We start from the raw sequence: 22,530 nt of genomic DNA, 5'->3' as shown, positions 1-22,530 counted from the left end.
AAAGGTCAAGACCACGTACAACGCGGATATACTAAATCTAGAATAGTCTAGTAACTATATCTTTCTAATTATAATAAATATTGGGTTTAGATTTTCAGTATTCCTCCATTACACATTTGCGTATCGACTGAAATAATTTGTTATTAAATAAAAAGTACTAATCAGGCACAAACAAAGCATTATAAAGGAAATCGGGGATATATTATACTCACAGTATACCAATGTTTCGCATTGTTGCGTATGAAAAAAAGAGTAAAAAAATGTATGCCCGTCGCGGAGTCAGTCACGTAGTCCAGTACTAGCTACTTAGTAGCTCTCGGGAAGTTGGCGCTGGTGCACATTTCACCCGAGTCTTTAGCGATACCGAATGGTTTTTCCAATGTTTTCAGCAGTTAGATTTGAAATACTATCATCTTTGAATTAAATTACGGGTTATCAAAGCCATTATCTATAAATATTCAATTTTTCCATTTTTAAATCTCTTATTTTTTTATGTGAAGTGACTTTTTTATTTATTTATTTTTTCTTACATAGGAGTTGCTTTATAATTTACCTTGCTTATACTAAACAATCTTTGTATTTTAAAAAGTGAATTGTTCTGCAATTAAGTAATCGTTTAATTTCTCTAAACTATTGGGATCAGGAGAGATATACTATTGTGGGTTAATCAGGAACTTCTCAGCATTTGCTCACGTGGAGAGGAAACCACTTAAAACTCTTTAAAAGAAGCCAGTCTGTTGGCAGTAGTCAACAGGCCTTCCGTTCGACTAGAGGAGTGTTCGGCATTTTGTTCCCTACTTTGGTTTATTCTCTTAATTGCCTGCACGATATTGATTATGTTTGATACCGATGGGATGTCGCATAGATCTTTACCCAGGCTTCTGCATCGCACTTCCAGCTGTTGTCTTTGAAAGCTGAAAAAGGGGCAATGCATCAACAGGTGAGGGACATCATGTATAGTGACTATACAGCGCCGTAACGCGTGGGTATTTTTAGGACAGTAAGGGAAAGGTTATTTTTTTTTTAATGCTTTAATAAATTTAAAAGGAAAATAACAGAATAAGAAAAAGAAAATAAAAAATAGATGAAGAGAAAAAAATTAGACTAAACGTCGATGTAGAAATAAAATTATGAAAAATTATAGAAAAATTTATTTATTTATTTATTTATTAAGTATTTCACAGTTTTAAAATGTACATAGTTTATTTGTTTCAGGTCCCGACTAGCTAGGAAATTCCTGTGTTTAGGAAGGACCTTATTTTATTCATGTGTTTTTTATTTTTTATTTTTAATTTCATTAAATGATGCTTAATAAATTCAAAGAATAATAATAACAATATAAAAAATCAATATAAATTTAAATTAGAAAACATGCAAGTAATAATAATAAAAATTGAATCATAAAAATACATTAGAAAATATGCCATTAATAGTAAATAAATGAGACACAATTATTATAAATTATAAAACATACCGATAATAATAAAAATTGAAACACAAATACACATTTTAATATATAAAATGAGTAATTAAGAAATTAAACAAAAATATAAATTGGAAAACATACCGATAATAATAAAAATTGAAGAACAAAAATAAATTACAGAATATACCATTTATATATTTTTTTAAAAATAAGATACGGTTAAAATACTAGTTTTAAAAAGAAAAAAAAAACATATGTAAATGAATAAACATAAAAAGTAAAAATGAAATATACATAAAAACAATAAGAGATTTTTTTCAATTAAAAGCAACACAATTTTTAGTCATGAAAATAATTACAGGATATAAAAAGGTCTACCCCTAATCCACTTGCTCACCTTCTTCTTATAAACATTGTAACTGACAGACGTCTTTATGTCAGGGTCCAACATGTTAAAAAACCTAGGGCCCAATACTGCAAAATGCCTCTGAAAAAAGGCAGTTCTAATTAGAGGTACCCCAAAGTTTATGCTCATTGCATATCTTGTTTTAATATTTTGTTGTGTTCTATTTTTTATTGAAGACCAGAAATTTGTAAGGACTTCTCTAACATAAAGTTGTCTGATAGTTAGTAAATTTGTTGTTTCAAATAGAGTATGAGAGGGGTAAGTAGATGGCAGTTTTAGCATTATTTTCAATATTGTTTTTTGGAAACAATGGATTTAGTATGACCTCCGAACAACCACCCCATCCAATTATTCCATATGACGCAACCGACTGGAACAGTGCAAAATATACCGATTTAACTGCTCCGTAGTCTAAAACACCTCTCAATGAGTAGAACACATGTATCAGTTTTCGGAGTTTTTTGACAGTCATAGAAATGTGAGATTCCCATTTAAGATGGCTGTCAATCATAATTCCCAAATATTTAATTTCATTAACTCTTTTCAAGGGAGAGCAGGTACACGGCACTTTATCTTGTCCAGGAATTTGGTTTAAACCACAAGTATGAAGCATAACATTGAAAGATGTGACTGGTTGGGTAGCTCCACTGAGGCTAAATGTTATGTAGTTTGTTTTATCAATATTGAGGGAAAGTAAATTTATGTCTAACCACTTTCTCACCATTTCCATTCCTTCTGTGGCCTTACAAAAAACATCGTTCCATGAGCATCCATCGAAAACGATTACGGTATCATCTGCGAAAGAAATAATGGCTTTGCCAAGTTCCATGTTACAGAAAGAAGACAGACAGAGAAGACAAAATATAAACAGTTCATCGAGAAAAGAAATCTGACATTAATATTTGTAACTCAGCTTATAAATAAAATATTGGATGAAGAGAGGCTTAAATTATCGTTTTTTGTTGCGTCTTTAAAGTAGGAATTATAAAATTTAGGTGCAAGATCATTTGCATGCCTCTGTCCCAGTGTTGATTTACAAAATGGAATTTTCAACACTTAATTTATTCTTTTACTATGGTGCCAATATACCCAATCCGTTATAATTAGGGTATGTGAATACTTATTTCATATTTATTTTTTTCGTTTTGTTTCATTAGTTTCTACTCGAAGCTGTACATTTTTCTAAAATAAATCGAGTGGGGATTATTTGGTCTTATTGTATACTGGGTCTGGCGTTTACCTGTCAATTAATAAATGAAGTCAAAAATAATAAAAGAAAAAAATTAAGTCGACCCACTTTATGTTTTTTATCGGTCCCGGGTGGATTTTTGCTGTGGTATGAAAACGGCCTAGGATCCGAACTTTTTCGTGCCGGCTTTTAAGTTAAACAGATCTTCGCCAACTAAGGGCTTTCAAAAATATTCACGTTTAAAAGTTTCATCTTAGGGAGCCTAATTATAAATTGACAGCCTGAATTTACCTTTTGTCTGAAGGTCAAAGGATTCAACATCAAAAAGGCTATGATCTTTAATTTAGAGGGATAGAAAATTGCTGAATGTATTTCGTTAGTGTTAATGAGTCACCAATTTTCGATACGAGCTAGAAAATATATTTTTATTTTATTTTATTTATTTTTTTGGGATATCAAAAGTAACAAAGATAAAAAATTTATTAAAAAAGTTCTCAGCGAATAAAACCAATGACAGATATCCACAGAAATGCATGAAATATAAATCAGTTTCTGTGTGGCTTAAAGTGCGTAAATATGTATGTGTGAGAAATTGATTATGAGGGTGAGTGGTATTTATTGAGGTATTTTTTTTTTAATTAGTAAATATTTGTACATTAATAATGAAAAATCATATATGTCCACCATTTCCGAGACGTTTTCGTCTCTTTGCCCGGACACTAATTACACTAGCATGAAAATTCAACGATACATCTTTACAAAAGTAGTTGCACAAACATATCAAATCAATGTTCTGATATAACACGTGCAATTAGAAGCTAGACCAACGTGCCATGATTTTAAATGAACTTCCTCATAACAACACCAAGGGTAAGAAAGGCAACACAAAACGGAACATATAACACAGTCATAAGAATATACTTCTACCTTCTTCTTCATCGTTTTACTTGACAATAGCGCTATTGTCGATTGGCACCCAACGTGGAGCGCCAATTGACAATATCAATGTTCTGATATAACACGTGCAATTAGAAGCTAGACCAACGTGCCACGATTTTAACTGAACTTCCTCATAACAACACCAAGGGTAAGAAAGGCAACACTCAAAGTCGCTCGACAAAAGTGCTCAAGTAGACGGTTCGTATAACGATTTTTTCAAAGCGTTTGATAAGGTGGATCAACAACTTTTGCTTCTGAAACTTCAGAGGATTGGCTTTAGTGACAATCTTCTGAAGCTATTCACAAATTATCTTACAGATCGTAAGCAATATGTGATATATGGACTGTATCGATCTGAAACATCAAATACCTCTTCAGGAGTTCCTCAAGGTTCTAATTTGGGACCAATAATATTACAATCTTTATAAATGATATTGGAAAGTCATAAGATTTTGTTACTTTCTCTTATTTGCTGATGACTTAAAAATGTTTTGTGAAATACTGACTTCTTCAGATTGTATTAAACTTCAGTGTGACGTTCAAAATATATTTCAATGGAGCTAACAAAACTAATTATTTTTCAATGTCTCCAAATGTTTTGTAATGGCATACACAAGAGCATTCAAAACAATACACTATAGTTATCTCATAGACGGAGTGAGGTTTGAAATGGCTTCAACGTCCAGAGATCTCGGGGTGTTGTTTGACGCACCCTTATCTTTATCTTCATAGTTCACGATGGTTTTATACCTGCCAATGGTTATGCCAGTTGGTAGAGCAATCTTGTTAATTAATCGCATCACCTCGGATGTCCACACATTTCACGATAGTGGGCCTTCCCTTAGAAAAGCGGTTTCTAACTTTTGATTTTTCTTTTAACATTTTGTTAGATTATTTAAATAACATAACTATCTAATATTATTTATGATCTATTATTGTTTTAAGAAAAAAATTGTGTTTTCTTTCTGTAATGTTCTAAATATCTAAATAAATGATAAAAAAAAACAATATTTAAATAAGTTATAAAAATATACTTCTACCTTCTTCTTCATCGTCTTGCTTGGCAACAGCGCTATTGTCAATTGGTGCATAACGTGGAGAGCCAATTGAAAAAAACGGTGTTGTTAATTCTTAGAACTACTTGGTGGATGATAGACCTTCATCATTTTTGGTCCTAGGCCAAGATGAAGACAGTGTTCAATAAGAACCCAGTTAGATATTTCATTTGATCAGACCATCTTGTGGAAGACCTACCTTTTGCTGTAGCTGTTTTTGAGTTTTCGAAACTCTTTTCGATCTTTATTGCAATAATAAAGCAGCTTTGAGAATTAGATCACCCAAAATCGTTTATATTTTTTTAATAAAAAATAGTAATAGGGGATTCTGACAATTAGGGACTCAAATTTTGAAGTTATTTTAATCTTGGGTAAATTTTACGTAAACAATTAAACAAAAGGAGTCTTAAAGAATTTTACCCCTTTCTTTTTTTATTGAAGCTTCATTAAAAAAAATAGCCTAAAGCTGTCATGAATATTTTAAGCTTGGGTAATAAACTCGTACTTTAAATTCTTTTAAATTTACGTTAAATTGGGTGTAAACATAAGCCGTGTACTTCTTTTTTTTAAATGAAGAGAACAAGAGAACAAAACAAAAAATAGAGAAAATTCATCATTATTTCTTTTCTGCGACTTGTGGTACATAAGGCACTGCATTGGTATATCAATCTCAGCGTATCTTGAGATAATTTTTGTTGCATGAAAGTAAAATGATCAGTCTCTTTTCTTGCTCTTCATTCATAATTCATTTTATCATTCAATCAAATACAATTGTCCACTCTTACTTTCCTTTAATCATCTTTTATCACTCTTTATATAGGAGTCTCTTCTGCCGTGGAGAAACTAAACCACTGCAACTCACATTTTGTCGTTTTTATGTCATTTTTTATGTCATTTTTTATTTCATAAACAGCATTTAATTAGCTATAAGTAAATTTAAATATTTTGTTACGATAACTGTAAGTTTATAAATACCCACTCATGCAGCAAAATCAAGTTAAAGCCCATAAATGATTAAAATACTCACTGGAATGCATTTAAAAAAAATGTTTTTAGATTGATAATGTTGAATATTTTGATTTGTAAAAATAAGCGCCACGTGTTTTTAAAATATTATAATTTGATGAATAAACTTTTTTTTTTAATTCAAACTTCAGCAATACTCTGGTATGGCACTTACAAAAATCAATCTGAATGTAAATTAAGAACTAAATTAAAGAAAAAACTTAAAACTGTTTATTTACTCATAATCTGCCATCAGTTTTTCCAAAAATCAATTAAAACGCAGTAAACCTTATGAAATACTGGTTGAAAAAAATTACTTAAAAGTAATTTAAATAGATTTTTTTGTAGTATCGACTATGAATATTGAACTTTGGGAAACTTTTTGCATGATGCGATTTTTTTTTAATGACTTATAAGCTACGCGTTTTTCTCACAAAAAATCGTTATTATCGTAGACTTATGATGAAACTTACAAGAAATCGCGTTTCTATCAATATTTTGACATTTTAAATGTATCTTCTGCTTGACTTTTAATTTTTAATTTGATTTTTAATTTTGTCTTTCAATTTTAACTTTTTAATTTTTATTCTTAATTTTAACTTTAAAATTAAAATTTTATTTTAAACTTTTAACTTAATTTTAATTTTAACTTTTTCCTTTATTTTTAATTTAAACTTTTGATTCCAACTCTTAATTTTTACTTATTCATATAAACATCTTCTACCTGCATCTAATAAATTATTGCTCTTTGTGAATTATTACAAATAAATTTAAATGTTCATGGAAGCAGAGAGAGGGGGAGGAAAGTAGAGTTGGAGGTATACAGTGTCTTATCCCTTTTATTTACTTTTTATTGAATATTCATATTTTTACTTTTTTAGAATTCAATTATTTTTCCCCTCTCCTCCTACATTCATAATAAATTAGTGTGAAATCTGTTATTGGTCTTCCTTATTTTTATTGTTCTTTATTCCTTGTTTTATTTAAAGACTGTTTGATTTCCTTAATAAATAAATATAATTGCGATTTACATACTTTTTTGAAAAATTTTTTCGCTATTTTTTCAAAAGTGAATTTTTTGAGCAAAGGCAGTATTATTGTTTTATGGATAAGAATATTTTTGTTACCTCAATCATATTTCTTAATTGTCCCATAAAGGATTTTTTGATACAATTATATTTTTGTTTATTTATCAAGCCTTAAGTTTATCGTCTTAAGACAATATAGTTTTTACGCTTCTTCAAAAAATTCAAAGATAAATATTAAATATATCTAAAATTATTTGGTCCTAAAGCCTTGTGTTGTTTATCTTCGGACAGTGGTTAGAAGTTGCGTAAAAAAATATTGTAAGATCCTTTTTTATTAGATTGGCATTATTAAAACTGAAAAAAAGAGCGAATGTTTTTACACGTGTAACAAAATGAGATTTTTCCCAATTCACAAATTCATACCCTTTAATTTCTATTATATTTATTTATGGTATTTAAATTTATTTGCGAAATTTATTAACGCCTTCGGGAATATTGAAATGTAAATTTGCTAATACTTTGATTTAAAACGAGTTAAATTTAGAAAACGAATAAAAATATTTACCTAAATCCATAAATATGTATATTTTTCCCACCTTATGGCGAAGGTAGAAGTTAGCGCTTTAAGTTTAAGTTACATAAAAAGCTCCACTCATTTACCTGAATCCGTTTTGGTGGTCTTGTAGCCTTTTTCAGATCAGCACTTTGCAAAAACAATTTTTCTTAACATTAATAAAGAATAAATATTATTTTTTTAAATTTTTTTTTTTTTTTTTTATCAAAGATTCGCGTTTGAAAAACATTTACTACTTTAAATGCCCCTATCGCCCTCAGAGCAACAAAGGTATAAAAAGTCAATTTGTCTGTCCTCTCAAACTATTTTTTTCAATTCCGACGGCGATAAGGTATGTTAGTTCATTTTCTTGTTAGTAGACCGGAGGAAACAAGTCCAATCGGGAGAACCACGACCGTCGCCACCCCTCCACCGGCCAAATAATTCAAACCTTTTAAGCCTAGAAGAAAATCATTGTTCATAAAGTTGCTCTTTTCCTAGCACCAACCCTATTCAAGTAGAAAACCTAGCATCAACGTATACAAAACCTAGCATCCGAGACCTATCAAGCAATCTATCAACTAACCTATCTACAATTTCATTAACCCCACGCAAATTGAAAACCTGAAATATCAAATTCTAACAAGTTAGTATTGAAGATTTTTTGTATATTAAAAAAAAATATATAATCGTTTATTTGCAATCATCTATTTATTTATTTATTTATTTATTTATTAACGGACATTGTCCATGTATACAATTTATAAGGTTTAAATATTACAATAAAAGAATAGTTTAAAACCTAAAAAAAAAAAAGAAAGAAGCATTGACAAACATAAGGGACATCGAGACAAGATCTGGACTATTTATTTAGTGCTCGTTTAAATCGTTGTAAACTTAAACCAAAAAAGTCCAGATCCTGTCTTGAGTTAACAATACGACAAAGGCGGGTCATTGGAGAATTTAGGCCATAGTTTGTTCTGTGCTGATCGATGAACAGTACTTCATTGTTTCTCAATCTACGAGTCGGAATATTGAATTTTACTTGTCCCAGTAATGATGGAACATCGATTATACCATTTAGTATGCCGAACATATATATGGAGTCAATATTAGTTCTAATTATAAGAAATAAATCTATTGTTAAATCCAAAGAAAAAAAAAAAATAAAAAAAAACAAGGAGAGTAAAGTGGCCACTTAAACTAGCCAATGGCAGGTCATAAGACCTGTAAATGCCTAGATTTCCATATTTCTTTCTCAAAAATGTTTTTTTCTTTCTGTTGTAACAAATTTAGATCGGAATAACTTTCTAAAGAGGTAAACCAGCCTGTCTGCAGATTTGGACATACTCAAAACATTGTTGAAACAAACACCTAGCCATTTTCGCGTCGGGATAGGCAGAAATAATATAACGCCACACTACTCATTGTTCAATTATTTGTTAAATAAATGTCTGTCCTGTATGCGCCCAAAGGGGCATAGAGCACTGCATTATCTGTTACATGCAGTCCAGGGACATAAAATATTGTAGTGTAGAACCACCTGTTGAATCAATGTTTTATGTCGAAGTTCCCAGGAATTGGACCTGTGAAAAACGTAGGCCAAGGCGTCAACCACTACTCTTTACACTACGGGGTGAACTTACCTTTACTCGATTTTATTGTTCGGGATTTTTTCTAAGAGCAGCCATCGAGTCAAAATCACTCTTTCGGAGTTCGGGTTCTATTTCGGACACAAGTCTGTATTCTCAACTCGCCCGGACATAGATACTATTTTTAAAATTTATTTTAATATTTAAATTTCGAATACCGCTTTAAAATTTCACCGCGGCAGCTCTGCGGTCGGTGTCCCACGCATGCGCACTATGTATTTACATCTGTTGACAAGCCACAGACGCCATTGCGGCATTAGTCGATCGTGTTTACATTTGATTTTGCGTATTTTAAAATCTCTGCTGATAAAGAACTATTATTTATATTGTTTTTTAGTTTTGTTAAAGATTTTTGAGCCACGGATGTAAAATAAAATGTTATGTAATACAAGAGCGGTGAAAAAAGTTAAAGAAGCCATCTTTAAAACTAAGTAACGTTTACCATTTTACATATTTTTTTCTAAAGAAATATAAATGATCGCGTGCTTATAGTTTCGTTTATATGGTTTTATTTTGAGACCATTGTCAACGAGTTGAAAATAACACACAAAGAAAATTAAAATCAAATTGGCGAAGAATAGGGTTCAAACCTTGGACTTCTGATCCGTGAGTCCGTAATACTAGCCACGGGACCACAACACGATATGATTGAACATTCATATTTTTTCAATTCATCTCAAGAAACTGAAAACTTTATTTATGTGGGTGAGATTCATCTCACTGACTAATTTTACTGTAATAAGTAAGAGGTACAAAAACCGAAAAATGTTTTCAGTCAGCTGAGTCTCACCGACATCAATACAGATTTCAGTTCATTTAAGCTAATTTTTAACTTCACAAAAATCAATCCAATCTGTTGTAACATGTCAATCATAACCTTCTAGGGGGTGAAATCCAGTCATCGTTCGTAAACATTTAAACAAACTCAAAATAGTAGGATAGTTGTAAATCGTTTAAGAAAAATATTTTTTTACTAAAACTGTTCCCCGTTTTATGGAGAGCGAATATTTTTTTTACCAAAATGCCGTCAATTATATTGACAGTTTTTTATCGATTCATCACTTTCTTGACATTTATAATGAGATTTTCTTAAGAATCTGATATTTCTTTTTGGTTCCTGCTATTTTTTATGAAGAAATATATGCTCTGTAATAAAAATATTGATTCGAATATTTATTGGCTCTAAGAATACATTTTTCATCATTTACCCCTTTAATAAAAATAAAACCTTATTTTCTCTACACAGCTACATTTATTAACTAAAAGTTAGATATTTGATTAAATTGAATTCAGTTTTTTATAAATATTAACGGCTTAAGTCAAAATTGAACCAAAAAAAAACGGAGAAAGCGAAAGACTTTTTACACATTATCGAGTACTGCATGTAGCAGCGTAGTGCCTTATGCACCATCAGGTATGGTTTAAGGGATGATGATGATGACGATGAAGTAAAAGTTACACCAATTTTCAATGCTTTTCCTTGTCCAGGCTGATGAGAAATACGATATATTCAATGTGGACAAAAAATATTTTTCGGATAAAGATCCTGAAAAATTCAATCGAATATAGATAACTCCTCGTATCGTCGTGGTGTGTGATTTTGCTTAAGGTTCCGGGTTCAATTCCTAGCAAGTTGGACATGAACTATTTTCGAACATGAAGTATTACTTATAGGAGATAGACGCCCAAATCACTTTAAAGGAAAACATATGTTTTTAATACAATATTTGAGTTTGTCCAAATCATCAAGATAACAAATAAAAACTTCACTAAAATCAACAAATAAAAGAATTGAAGAAATATGGATGTTTTAACATGGGCAAAATGTTGAAAGTTACACAGTGTGTAAAGTGGCCACTTAAACCAGCCAATGGCAGTTCGGAAGCCTGTAAAACTCTAGACTTCCATATTCCTTTTTAAAGGTATTGTCCATTCCTGTTGTAATTTTTTATATTATTTTTTAGAGTTTTGTGGCCGCGCCGCGCCGTTAAGATGAAAAAAAGTCTGTTTAATTTAGTTCCCGTGATTTAAATATTTTTGAATCCATGGCGCTCTTTAGTATGCCAAATAAATTATAAAGCTAAGAGATAAAAATATTAAAACATCATTTCTAGTAAATTCGCCTGTATTTTAAATTCAGATTTTTTTTTTGCAGTAGTCTGATTAATTGAGTTTTAACGGTGATATTTTAATTTCAACCGTAATTCATGTTTATCAATACCGATATCAAATGAATCATAAATTTTACTCTCAGCGGATAAACCTCCCCGAGGTATTTGAACAAAAGAAGGATATTTGTTTGAAATGAAAGTTAGAGCTTTTTGTGGGGTATAAATCACAAGTCTCAGGGGGTAGGAAAGGGTTTATGAAGTGACCAAAAGTGTATTTTGAACCCAGGGCAAAATAACAACAAATCAAAAGCAATGAATCAATTATTTGGAAAATAAATTAGTTTTAACAATAGTGTAAGTAAGTAAGACAAAATTATTTATTTTTAAAATTTTTACTTTTTTACTATCATTATCGTTATCTTTCGACACCAAATGTCACTGCATCGCAACATCACCTACAGCGTACATGATGCTTAGTTTTACGCTTCATGTGGTCAATGAATTGTAAAATTTTCTAGTGTAAAACACCCCTTTTTGTAATAAACATTATTTCTTTATTTGCGTTCTTATGATTAAAATTTTTGTCTAACAATAATTTTAAGAAATATCCAAATTTAAACAAAGGCTTATTTACTTGTTTTTTTACAGTGTTTGACATATTACACACCTTAATAATTTCTCCTTTGATATTTAAGTCTCGAATCGGTAAAATTAAATTCGTGTTCAATCGGGACTATGAAATTAATTATGATTTAAATAAGTGAATAACAGGTCATAGGTAATGTAAGTGTTTAGACATCTATAATGCCCTTTTTAAAACAGCTCTCAACCTTGGTTGAAATCACACTCAATTAAAAAATAAGTGAATAAAATATAAATTTATGCAATATTGTGAGCTGGTCCAAATGTTTTCAAACAAAAGACTGGATTTTTCCACAAAATAGCTACTTAAACCAGCTAATTACAGATTTTAAAAAACCTTGTTCATGCCTAGACTTCAAAATTTTCTTATCTTAAATAATGTTTTCCATCTTTGTTGTAATTTGTAAATAATATTTTTGCTTAAATCATTAATTTTGTGGTCAAACATTTTAACTTGTGTTAGTAAGTATTCTTATCAAAAAATTTTGTCTACCGGTTTCCAGATGTACCGGTCTCTTCGCCAGGACACTCATGACACTAAAATATGCTCACAACCTTAAAATTCTGCATGTTATTTATGTATTTCAATTTTTTTATGGAGTGGCGCGTAGTGTAGCACAGCTTTAGTGCGTTTTGTAAAATTCGAAACGGTGGAAATTATATTTTGTGTTGCTGCGACGTACCGTGCTGTCCCGCGCAGTGCCGATCTAGTGCTGTTTGACCTTAAACCATATTATTACATAATTAAATTCGGATAATATTTTGGCAACAGAATATTGTTAATGCCTTTGAAAAATACCTTTCTAGGCAATTATCCGACCAATTAGCGTATTTACGCTCGGATAAGCGTCTTCAGACCAATCAGTCCAATCAACAAGTAAAAGGGTTCTTAAGGATAAAATGTCTTATTCAAAAATATTTTTTTAATTCATTGCATCTCATTCAGATTTGAAATTATTATGTCTGTGTATTACTAACATAAATTAAGTATAATACCATAAGTTTTCTTAATGCCAGATTTCCATATATTCTCTCCTATAAAACATTGTGCATTTCAGTATTTCTTTTTTATGTTACTTAATAGCAAATTCAATGCATAAAATAAATCAGTAAATAAATATAAAAAAAGGATAATTATGTTATTTATGTATGTATAAATATAAAATATAAAAAGTAAAATTACATATACACGTTTTGTAAGGCCACGACGAAAAAAATAATGGGATTTTTTTTATGGCGTACTTTGTAATGTGTAATACTTGTATATTTTAAGGATAATCATATTTTTTAGCGAAACATTAAAAAAAAGATTTTTTAAATGTTTGACCAACGAAGAGATACGTACCAGAAGCGGGCTAGAGAAGCGGCTGGGTAGGGGAAGGGAAAGAGTTTGTGGAAGGTATGCAAGTCCGAGACATTAAGGACTTGACTCCATTTTCGAATTATCAAATTATCAAATTATGAAATATTTTAATGGTTTAAAATGAGTTTTTGAAAAAAATTGTTAGGAATTTTTCAAAAGTTTACCGCGATGACGTTATTTTTGCAGTTTTGCGGTCTGACCCTGAAAAACTGTAAATAAACTTGACATAAATTATATTATGTATATGTGTGTGTTAACATATATGTGTAGGTAAGTTAATTTTTTTTTAAATTTAAATTTTAGTTTATTTATTTATTACCATAGTATATGCCTTCATAAAATTATAATTTTTACAAAACTGCTTTGACTATCTAACTAAGGTGTTATTAACCCCGTTCTAAGACAGTCAAAAAAAAAAAAAAAAAAACAGTTATCAATATACAGAAACAATAAATAAGGTTTCAGATACAATAAAAAACATAGTAAAAAAACAAGGTAAAAAAATATTTGAAAACTCCGTGAAATACGTAGGAAAACAAAATACATGGTAATCAACAGGTATGTAAAGTACATAGTACATAAAAAATGTAATAAAAACAGTAAAAACAGAGTAAAAAGTCATAAGGATCTTTGAAAAAATCAACATGAAAAAAAAAAATTAAAACAATGTAAATTTATGTCCGAAATCTTTAATTCGAGTAATTATAAAAAATATATTTTGCTATCCAAGTGACTTGCTCTTCAAAGTATTCAGAGTACTGAATATTATTCAACAGTATATATTGAGAACGGTAGTGGTTACACACATAAATAAAGACATTTACCCAAGCGTCTACCACAACCATAATACAAGATACTCTAATAGGAATCTGATACTAAGTGAAGGGGTCAACACTGTTTTGGCATCGACACAACACTATTACGTAGGCAAAAAGGTCCATAACCTTTTGACAGAATCGTGGAAAGACGGGAGTGTTGTCAAGTTGCGGAAGGTGTTGACCGCGCTCTTTCATGACTTTGGTCGTAGGGAGTCAAAAAAGTTGATGCATGCCACGGATTGGAGATTCGTACTGGATGTCGAAAATAAAATATCAAAGTAAGTAATAATTTAAAAAAATATATTTATCGATGGCAACCAAAAAGTTTCGCATAAATAAATTGTCTATGTTTTTAAGAATATAAGTATGTGTATGCGCATGGGTGTATGTATGTGTGTGTGTATATATGTGTGTATATATAAATATATCTACATTTGTCTATATATGTGTAAGTGTGTATGTTTATGTTACAAAATGTGTATAAGAATAAGTATATATTTTTTTGTCTGTGCTCTTTATTAATTTGTTAACTATTTTCATATTTTATAATGTAATTGCCTAGCTTGGAACGGGGTATGTACCCTTGTTAGCTGTGCAAAGTGAACTTTAAATTGTATTTTGATAAAAGGTGTTTATAAATAAATAACAAATAAAAAAAATGTATTTTGTTTAATGTAAAAAAAATATAATTAGTTGTAAAATTGTATTTTTATTTGTTGATTAAATAAATCAAAATAAATAAAAAAAAACAATTTAAAAATAGTAAAACTAATATTGACAATTCAAATTTAAACATGTGTTGGCCATCTAACAGCCACCGTCAATCCCTCAGACTCTCTGCGACCGATTTCTCTGAAGAAAGTGGTCAGTAACTTATTTAGCTTGTGGCTCTTGCAACATTTCCATGGTTTGGGGATTATATTATGTAGCTTTTGTCCTAAGTAGGAGTATTTAATCTGTGCTAAAGAAGGTTTCATCAATGGTCGGAAAACCAGATTGCCACTGGAACCCCGAGTCTCACAATGACAGAAAACTTATGGATGTTTGTCTTGTTAGTCTGAGTGACCACCACTGCCTTCAATAAATTTTGCAGTCAAAAAATATATCATGTTTGTGCATGTATGTTTATGAATGCATTGCAAGTGCCCTGATTCAACGCGGATTTTCTAGTGAATTGAAGCAAATTCACAGGCATGAGTCGTTCTTGGTTGTGTCACTATAAACTGTGTCTATGTATTCAATTTATGTATACATAATGTTATTTAAAAACATTTAAATATTACAATAATAAAATCATATAATTTTAAAAACGCAAGACATTATAATAAATAGAGGGGGAGATAGATATATGTTGAACTGAATAAACAGGTATGTCAGCGCAAGTAAATATTAAATCTTAATAAATTTGTAATTTAAGAAAATTACCAGTTATGATTATTTTCTATCAGATGATTTGCGAATTCAGAAAAAACATTATTATTTAAGCATCTTAAGTGTTCTTTTACTCTCATATTAAAGTTTCTTTTATTTTTTCCAATGTAGATTGTGAACTTCAAAAATACTGATATCAAATTAATAGTGATATTAATTATAGTAAGAAAAAAATACTTGATTTATTGGGTCCACGCGTAGTATTAAGTAAACACGATAAAAATAAAAATGGAATTAATTCACAAGTTACGTAAACCTTGACGAAGAAACTTGTTTGCTTTGAAACCGGTCGGTGGAAAAAAAAAAAATTAGTGGTTAAAAGAAAATTGTTTTATTTATTTTTTTATGTTCATTATTGATTATTGTGATCGCTCTAATTTTGAGCATGTTTTAAAGCACGTTGACAGTTATTTACAACTGAGCTTCTGATAAATATTTTAACAATTAATCAATATTTTTTGGTATTTTTTTTTTACATTGGAATATTTCATAGTCCCTAGACTGTCCCTGAAGTGTAGAATTGTTCGCTTTGCATAAAGATCAAGATACGCTGTGATTGGTGAACCAATGCGGTGCCCTATGCACCAATTGGTGCGGAAAGGGAATATTAATGATTTTATAAATGATATTTTTTGCTCAAATTTTCACTAAAATGTTAGATATTTATAATCTTCTTAAACTAATTAATTAATTAATTAGGAAATTTTGTGTTTTGTTTTTTTTTTTAATAAACTTTCAAGCGAGGCCATGAAATTTTTTTTTAAGTACCGTATATCATCCTTACAACTTTTGAAAGTTTTGTAATACTTTAATTACCTAATCCGCGCATGGCGTCACTTGTTCTCTTCGGTGAGTTGTCTTTATTGGTGGGTTGGTTTTCCGAAAACTAGAAATTTATCATACCACTCTATCATTGGTTGATTAAGAGGCCTTGTGTTGTCATTTTAAGTATTTTATTCATATCGATTTTTTCAAACGTTTTAGAGAAACTTCGCTGAACAATTACATACTCTATTTTTTACGGCCTGTAAAAAAACATTCGTTATATCTCTTAACTTCAAGTATTGACAATACAAAATAAGTGACATTAAGCAAAACCATAGTGGGATAGTCTAAAAAAAACCCTCAATTAAAAATATGATCTGAAATAATTGAATCAGTACACCGTTCAAAATATTAGGGATTAATTATTAATAAATATTTTAAATGGACAGAACACAAAAAATTAGAATTTTTTCCCATATCTTCAAGTCGATACGTAACATCTTATTCCTAATTAAACTCAAACAACTTTATTATATTTTATGTAACTCAATTATTACTTATGGCGTAATAGCATGGGGAGGCTCTAATCAATCAATATTAAAATCTCTCAAATCTGCTCAAAAATCGATCATAAAAATAATTTTCAGAAAGTCCTTTAGATACTACAGCGTCAAGTTATTTAAGAAATTCGTGATCTTAAATATAAGGCCATTATTTATCTCTAGAATAATAATGTTTGTAAAAGAAAATTATTCTACCGAATCCCAAAAGGAACACACCCCACTACCAGAAGTCAAACTAGAGGATAGGTCATGGGGTCTACCACACACTCTGAACTCGGGCAAAAAAATTAGATTTCTAGGCCCCAAAATGTTTTATAAGCTACCCAAACATTGCAAAACCATGACCCGGATTCAATATGATAAATTTGTAAAAAAACGGTTACTGAATTTAGATAGAAAAAAATTTAAAAAAATTCTCATAAACATTCTCAATTAATAAATAGTTTAATAAAATATTTTATAAATGTATAGTTAATAAGGTAGTAGGTAGTAATATAATTGTTTATTTTTTGTACCTAGTTAAGCAGACTAGAAATAATCCAAAAAAATCTATTACCTAAATATGTATGTAGTAGATAAAGAAATTGAATGGTTTTGTTAATAAACCATTATTTTTATTATTATTTAATTTCTCAAAGCACTGATTTTTCTCATCGAAATGATGTCAGTTTTTGAAGGTGGATTTATAATGCAAAAACTTTTTTTTACTGAAATTAAGTAATTTGTTATTTTCCTATGAATATTTATTAAGTTTGTGGTTGTTGACAAAAATATAGGAAGATTTTAACTGTACCAGCCCACATTTCATGATTTGAATACTTCATATTTTACCTTAACCATAAAAATTGTTCTTATAAACAAAATAAATAAGTATTCAGTAGATATCACCACAAATGTAGGTATGGATCCTTTCAATAATATACTTTATATGTATATATTTTTACAAATTCAATATTTTAAACTTTCTACTTTCATTTTTTTTTTAAATTTAACATTTGTTTGTTTTTATCTCTGAGCTTTAACGTTTTATCTTTCACCTTAAAATAGTATATTTTACTTTTACAGCACTTTTGTTTAAACTTTTAGAATTCAAAGTTTTTTTAAAAATCTTTCTCTTTTTCAATGGTATATTTTACTTCAACACCAATTTCCTTATACACATTGTTGTCCTAAGGCCAGTTGCACAAAAAAAGTTATTTAAATTAATATGTTTTGCAAAAGAGGGAATACATTTTTGTGGGGGCAATGTGGAATTAGAAGGCTTATGTTCTCACCAGTTTGTAAAATGTGTTCTGTAAATGCCTAGATATTGATATTTCCCTCTTAAAACGGGTTTTTTTTCTGATGAGATTTTTATTAAATATTTACAAAGAAAGCATTTTTGCATAAATATGCATAGTTCTATGGTTAGATCGATCTTCATCTAACAGTGCGTGATTACTAAACCCAGTCAAAATTTTAAAGTATATCATATCATTGTTAATTCATATCATTACCAAAAAGGCCAATGCCTGTGCGTGAGCATTGCATTGGCATAACATTGCCAATGCCTATCTCAAACTAATATTTTGAAGACCACTTTTGCGTTTGTCAGTTAACAGTGTTATGCTTATTTGTTAACAATTCATATTTAAATTGGACATGAAAAAATCAATAAAAATTAAAAATATTTTAATAAAAGACAGAACAAATACACATATTTATTGGATTTTTAAAGTTATGAATATCATTAGCTTAAGTATTAAGGAAAAAAATATTGTGGGAATATTTACTTCGCCTACAGCTAAGGTATTCTTTGGCATATTTGCCCATATTAAGGTATGATCAATTATCTGTGTTCACATATAACATAAAAAAATAATAATAAGTTCAACAATATTTTGAGTTTGTCCAAATTTTTGTAGACAAGGACTGGATTCAACTCCCTGGGGAGCTGTTTCTATTAACATATTACAACAGAGATGAAGAACATTTAAGAGAAGGTAATATAGAAGTCTAGGCATCTACAGGGCTTATGACCTGTCAATGGCTGGTTTAAGTGGCCACTTTACACACTGTGTAACATTCACCATTCTGCCTATATTTGAACATCTGTATTCCTTCAATTCTTTCATCTGTTGATGTTTGTGAAGTTAAAGAGCTGAAACCTTTATTTATGCGGGTGAGATTCATCTAATTGAATTATTTCACCTACATACTAGGCAACGCCTGAAAACGTTATTTTTTCAATTTCTATACTTCTTCATGGACCAGGTAATTTATCAACAATATTTTGAGTTTGTCCAAATTTTTGTAGACAAGGACTGGATTCAACTCCCTGGGGAGCTGTTTCTATTAACATATTACAACAGAGATGAAGAACATTTAAGAGAAGGTAATATAGAAGTCTAGGCATCTACAGGGCTTATGACCTGTCAATGGCTGGTTTAAGTGGCCACTTTACACACTGTGTAACATTCACCATTCTGCCTAGATGCCTAGACTTCTATATTACCTTCTCTTAAATGTTCTTCATCTCTGTTGTAATATGTTAATAGAAACAGCTCCCCAGGGAGTTGAATCCAGTCCTTGTCTACAAAAATTTGGACAAACTCAAAATATTGTTGATAAATTACCTGGTCCATGAAGAAGTATAGAAATTGAAAAAATAACGTTTTCAGGCGTTGCCTAGTATGTAGGTGAAATAATTCAATTAGATGAATCTCACCCGCATAAATAAAGGTTTCAGCTCTTTAACTTCACAAACATCAACAGATGAAAGAATTGAAGGAATACAGATGTTCAAATATAGGCAGAATGGTGAATGTTACACAGTGTGTAAAGTGGCCACTTAAACCAGCCATTGACAGGTCATAAGCCCTGTAGATGCCTAGACTTCTATATTACCTTCTCTTAAATGTTCTTCATCTCTGTTGTAATATGTTAATAGAAACAGCTCCCCAGGGAGTTGAATCCAGTCCTTGTCTACAAAAATTTGGACAAACTCAAAATATCGTTGATAAATTACCTGGTCCATGAAGAAGTATAGAAATTGAAAAAATAACGTTTTCAGGCGTTGCCTAGTATGTAGGTGAAATAATTCAATTAGATGAATCTCACCCGCATAAATAAAGGTTTCAGCTCTTTAACTTCACAAACATCAACAGATGAAAGAATTGAAGGAATACAGATGTTCAAATATAGGCAGAATGGTGAATGTTACACAGTGTGTAAAGTGGCCACTTAAACCAGCCATTGACAGGTCATAAGCCCTGTAGATGCCTAGACTTCTATATTACCTTCTCTTAAATGTTCTTCATCTCTGTTGTAATATGTTAATAGAAACAGCTCCCCAGGGAGTTGAATCCAGTCCTTGTCTACAAAAATTTGGACAAACTCAAAATATTGTTGATAAATTACCTGGTCCATGAAGAAGTATAGAAATTGAAAAAATAACGTTTTCAGGCGTTGCCTAGTATGTAGGTGAAATAATTCAATTAGATGAATCTCACCCGCATAAATAAAGGTTTCAGCTCTTTAACTTCACAAACATCAACAGATGAAAGAATTGAAGGAATACAGATGTTCAAATATAGGCAGAATGGTGAATGTTACACAGTGTGTAAAGTGGCCACTTAAACCAGCCATTGACAGGTCATAAGCCCTGTAGATGCCTAGACTTCTATATTACCTTCTCTTAAATGTTCTTCATCTCTGTTGTAATATGTTAATAGAAACAGCTCCCCAGGGAGTTGAATCCAGTCCTTGTCTACAAAAATTTGGACAAACTCAAAATATCGTTGATAAATTACCTGGTCCATGAAGAAGTATAGAAATTGAAAAAATAACGTTTTCAGGCGTTGCCTAGTATGTAGGTGAAATAATTCAATTAGATGAATCTCACCCGCATAAATAAAGGTTTCAGCTCTTTAACTTCACAAACATCAACAGATGAAAGAATTGAAGGAATACAGATGTTCAAATATAGGCAGAATGGTGAATGTTACACAGTGTGTAAAGTGGCCACTTAAACCAGCCATTGACAGGTCATAAGCCCTGTAGATGCCTAGACTTCTATATTACCTTCTCTTAAATGTTCTTCATCTCTGTTGTAATATGTTAATAGAAACAGCTCCCCAGGGAGTTGAATCCAGTCCTTGTCTACAAAAATTTGGACAAACTCAAAATATTGTTGATAAATTACCTGGTCCATGAAGAAGTATAGAAATTGAAAAAATAACGTTTTCAGGCGTTGCCTAGTATGTAGGTGAAATAATTCAATTAGATGAATCTCACCCGCATAAATAAAGGTTTCAGCTCTTTAACTTCACAAACATCAACAGATGAAAGAATTGAAGGAATACAGATGTTCAAATATAGGCAGAATGGTGAATGTTACACAGTGTGTAAAGTGGCCACTTAAACCAGCCATTGACAGGTCATAAGCCCTGTAGATGCCTAGACTTCTATATTACCTTCTCTTAAATGTTCTTCATCTCTGTTGTAATATGTTAATAGAAACAGCTCCCCAGGGAGTTGAATCCAGTCCTTGTCTACAAAAATTTGGACAAACTCAAAATATTGTTGATAAATTACCTGGTCCATGAAGAAGTATAGAAATTGAAAAAATAACGTTTTCAGGCGTTGCCTAGTATGTAGGTGAAATAATTCAATTAGATGAATCTCACCCGCATAAATAAAGGTTTCAGCTCTTTAACTTCACAAACATCAACAGATGAAAGAATTGAAGGAATACAGATGTTCAAATATAGGCAGAATGGTGAATGTTACACAGTGTGTAAAGTGGCCACTTAAACCAGCCATTGACAGGTCATAAGCCCTGTAGATGCCTAGACTTCTATATTACCTTCTCTTAAATGTTCTTCATCTCTGTTGTAATATGTTAATAGAAACAGCTCCCCAGGGAGTTGAATCCAGTCCTTGTCTACAAAAATTTGGACAAACTCAAAATATTGTTGATAAATTACCTGGTCCATGAAGAAGTATAAAAATTGAAAAAATAACGTTTTCAGGCGTTGCCTAGTATGTAGGTGAAATAATTCAATTAGATGAATCTCACCCGCATAAATAAAGGTTTCAGCTCTTTAACTTCACAAACATCAACAGATGAAAGAATTGAAGGAATACAGATGTTCAAATATAGGCAGAATGGTGAATGTTACACAGTGTGTAAAGTGGCCACTTAAACCAGCCATTGACAGGTCATAAGCCCTGTAGATGCCTAGACTTCTATATTACCTTCTCTTAAATGTTCTTCATCTCTGTTGTAATATGTTAATAATAAGTTGATAGTCAATTTCACTTCATTCCCTTAGCGTACATTTATATGTTGCCATATAACAATAGTTACGCCCACAAAACATCTTATTAGTCTGTTTTGCGTATTTATGAAATGTGCTTAAAATTTGAAATTAAATACAAATTAAATCCCTTGGAGCAATCTTACTCAAAGTGAGCGATAACACCCCGCGTGGGCGCTGAAGGCTTTCAGAAGTGCGGTAGAAGGCCCAGAGAAAAATTGGGGGCGTTAGGGTAGTCTACGGGGGCAGTATCTGATTGAAATAAAAGGCAAAAAAGCAAATTT

This window comes from Micrasema longulum, unplaced genomic scaffold (genome assembly GCF_059751315.1).
Source record: "Micrasema longulum isolate JH-2025_06_02 unplaced genomic scaffold, ASM5975131v1 h1tg001130l, whole genome shotgun sequence".
NCBI lineage: Eukaryota > Metazoa > Arthropoda > Insecta > Trichoptera > Brachycentridae > Micrasema > Micrasema longulum.
Note: the sequence above shows the minus strand (reverse complement) of the source record.